The sequence below is a fragment of the Habropoda laboriosa genome, unplaced genomic scaffold (genome assembly GCF_001263275.1).
Source record: "Habropoda laboriosa isolate 0110345459 unplaced genomic scaffold, ASM126327v1 scaffold9, whole genome shotgun sequence".
NCBI classification, from domain to species: Eukaryota; Metazoa; Arthropoda; class Insecta; order Hymenoptera; family Apidae; genus Habropoda; species Habropoda laboriosa.
In genome coordinates, this window is record NW_017100191.1 from 3,006,360 (window position 1) to 3,010,685 (window position 4,326).

Consider the following 4,326-nt stretch of genomic DNA (forward strand, 5'->3'; position numbering starts at 1 on the left):
CTTTCCTCCAACAACATAAAGATACATTTAATTTTAGAATTAAATTGTATTCTTGAAAACAAACGTTCCAATGGAAAAGAAAAATGGATACGAAAATATTCGTGAAAATGTTTTTTGAAAATTGTAGTTGACTGATAAATAAAGACGGATAGTAGGTAAAAAAATTTTCAAGGACACGACTCCGACGAATCTGCTCTTTTTTATCCGCATTGTTTCTCACGCTGAAATCTGGACCAGCAGCATACCTGTCCCGTGCAGAAGACCTCTCGCAGTATTGATCACTGCGGGAGGGAAAGGCACGTTGGGGGCAAACGATGAACACGTGGCACCGGTGGAAGTTCCAAGTGATGATTTTCGCTCCTCACGAACGACAGAAGATGAAAAAAAGTGAACAAAATGGCGCCTATATGTATATGTACATTATTGAAAAAATAAACGACATTGGTAAAATAGATGTAACCTAAGTAAAAAGTACTGAGGTATGTTAAACTTCTAACGAAGTCTTCAAGTATTGATTCAACTTGGTGAATATGTACATTTTTCAAATTTGCTAGCTGAGACAAAATTTTGTCTAGATTAAAGTTATGTGAATTACTGGTAGATTACCAATATTGTAATTAAGATTTTAATTTTTCCATTTTTTTCTATTTCTTCCAATTTGTTGGATATATAGGAATAGAGTAAAAGCATAATTTTTCTTTAAAAGAATCAAAATTGTAAATTCATTGATCAAAGCATAGATGAAGTTATACCTAATCTATGGTCAACGTAGCTCAAGCGATAATTGTTAGTAATAACTATAATAGTCAAAACAATTGAGAGTTAAGATTCTAAATATTTCTACACAGTGAATGAAGTATTGAATCTTTTAACATAAAATAAAGAGAAGTGAATGTTCAAATAGTTCAGGAGAGGGAATTAAATATAAAATTTATTCGAGTATCATGATGGTAAGATTAAAAACACGGTCCTAATCTCTAAACCTATACAAACTATCTACACAAACAACGCCTAATACATTAACGCAATACAAATCATAACTCTGAAACGTAAAAGTACAACAGAACAGTATTGAATAACCTCGAAGTACTCAAACGTACCGAACACCGTAAAAATCCACGGACCAAAAAAAACTAACTTAAAACCAACGACACTAACAATCGACGGGCCGAAGATCAAGTAGTGTAAATGAAAATTTTGGGAATTTGAGTTAATCGTGTTTTTCAAATCCTAAAAGTATCATCCGTTTAGTTTCGTAATCAACTATACTTATAATTTCACTCGTTGCCGAGAAACGGTAACAAAGAGAATTATTCTCTTATTGTATTCTAAAATTGAGGTTAATAAATTCTACTTTTCAAAGATTCGCCATTCTGGCACCCTCTTCTGGACACAGTTTTATACGCAGTTGGCCGGTCAGAGCGGCGGTAGGTAGATATTATCGAAGGAGGCGGTCGGAGGAGGAGGGTGAAGGAGTAGTACGAAGGTAGGAAACGCAATCAGAGGGGTTGATAATACGAGCAAGCCGATAGGAACCGACCCAAGAGTTGCGTAATGGTGTTGGTATATAAGGCACGAGCAGCGAACGTCTGCTCCTGACAGCCCATTACCACTGTACAAACGCGAGCTTTGGGAGGATGGCGAAGGCTCTCTCCCCCTTCTCCTTCAGTCCCGTCGCGACCCTTTCTGCGTCTGTTTCCCTCCTACAGCCTCGCGTCGCTCCATCCTACGCTTGTACTACTTGCTCTTCACGAGGGAAGATGCTGGAAACAGCCTTGAACCACGGGAACTTCCGTTATGACTTCGTTGAACACGGAAACCGAGTTCCTTTGTACAACAAGCAGCTCGTGTTTTGGCGTTTTTGGATGTTTGGAAGTTCTTAGGTATGGGGAATGGGTTTCTATTGGAATTTCGGATAAAAATGACTTTTTGGAAGTTTTAAGTTTAGAGGAAGATTGATTTAAAGAAAGGAAGTATTTTTATTTAAAAATTTTGAGGTTACGAAAGAACGAGCGTTCGTTTCTAGAACTTTGAAAGAAATTTCCCGAAGCTGTTTTCCACAGACATTGAAGCTTCTTTGGAAATTTTAGAGGTTATAATAGTATACTGTTTTACTAGAAATGAAATAATCCTTTAATTGGTAAATTCGATCAAAAATTCTAGACCTTGAGCGTTCTACTCTGCCACCTACCTAATCTAACCAAACAATTCAGAAAATAACCGATTAAACTTAACATTTGTTACGACAGATTTCAATAGAATTGTTTTTGCAAAAAGAAAGGGGTTGTGTCACTGAATTCCACGGCAGAACAAGCTTTCCTCGTCCAGAAAGAAATCAAAGCGTGTAAGAAAAGTGAATCCGCGCGGAATCAATCGTTCGATGTATTCCTGAGGACGGGGGAGGGTGGCTGGCGGTTTTTCGAGGGTGATGCTGAGGCCACGCCTGCCGACTAAGCCACGCCCATTCCACGAACTCAACCCCCGGAGGCAGTCTCGAGGACCGAAGGGCTAATAATTCACGTCACGAGCACACCCCACCATAAAGAGTCAGCCGCAGCCGAGGCGCGTCGTAAATTTCGTATCAGCGTACCGTATGAACGTTATCCGGCTCCAGTTACTGTTAATTACCGATCATCTTCCGTAATTAATTGCCTCCTCGATCGAACGGATCTCTGTGCAGTCAACGATGCCTGGCTGCCCGATATCGATCAAGCTCGTATCGTCCACGTTGCTCGAAACGTGCCGATTTTTGCAAGGTTAGGTTATCGCGAGGTTGGGGTCGTCGGTTGTAAAGTAAAAAAGGCCAATTATTTTTGCTTTCGTTAAATTTCAAGTGACGTCGCATTAATTGAGAATTTAAATTTAGAGGAATATATCGCGGATGATGGATTTGGTAGGTTAGGTTAGAGTTAGAGTTATGGATTTTCAATTTAGGGTTTCAATTGTACAGAAATAACGCGAAAAATTTGATAACATGTTTCAAAAAGATATTTTATCGCGAGTTGGTGTGTCGGTGTTTTAATTTTGAAAATCAATATTATCTTTTGTCATTTATTATTCAGCCAGGGAACAAGCGAACAAACGATACAGCCTGCAGTGTGATAATTAACTGGTTTGACAATTATGTAACATATTGACTCGTTTACATCCGGCTGTATTTCATCCGTTATTTGGCAATCCACCGTCATCGCGAAAACGATTGTTTTTGATGTAATTATGAACGAAGCCTCAAAACTTGATTTTGTAATGCAATTTTTATTTCCGAACGAGGGTATAAAGCATGTTTCGTCAAAAATAAAATACCTCGTAAAAATATGCAATTTATTTACAATAAGCTTCGTACAAAATTTTGTAGAAAGAAAACGTGATATATTTCAATTCTATTCCTTTACTTTAATCAATAATTTCAAACCACTTCAGACTAGTTTCCACTGCTTCTTGTAATTTAAGAAAAATAAAGACAAGAAAAAGGACAATAATAAATGAATTAAAAGAATTAAAATGTTCGTCATTTAAGGAACAAAGCAATTCAAATTAATCTTTCATTTTTAAAAATGTACGAATGCTTTGAAACTTGTTATTAAATCTTACCGTATGAAGACGACTATCACGCCGGCTTTAAAACAACCTCAAACAAGTACTTTATACGATCAAACATTTTATCATCGTTTTAAGAGATGTATCACTATTAAATTAGACCAAGCACCAGAGTGAAGTTCTCAAGGGAAGCAATGAAGCAAACGAAGCTGTTGAAAACCAGTGAAAGGACGTGAATCCGTTGAAAGGAATCGACTTTGTCGCCGGTGGTCGGTAGTGTGCCCCTGAAATTAGCCACAGTGACATATTGAAGAGTGCGCCTGAGCGGGCGGGTCACGGTGCCCCATGGAACGCTTCCCCCGGCTGCTATTAGGCACAAAAGCAGTGCCCTGGGAAAATCAACTGACGCGTAACTAAACGGTGTATCATTAATTCCGACGTGTATGTTTATATCGACAGCGTTAAGCAGCATTTGCACGGCCAATTTTCTGTGAAAATATCGACTGCAACATAACCTCCTCTTTCAGATTCTTTTTGCTCTTTATATCTCGTTTCTCAAAGTTAAAACTTACTTTGTCGTCCAATTTTAGTAGCTTTCTGATAACAAAATTCGCAACTTGAAGCAAACACGGATAGGAAATGTGCCGAATAACAACGATCTGGCCGGATACTCAAATCTTTTACCGGGAAGATCAAATATTTTCAGTGAGGAAATGTGCAAAAGGGTACCCGGTATTAACATAGGAAGATGGAAATTTCATTCTTGGTTAGTATTTCAAAAAATAGAAA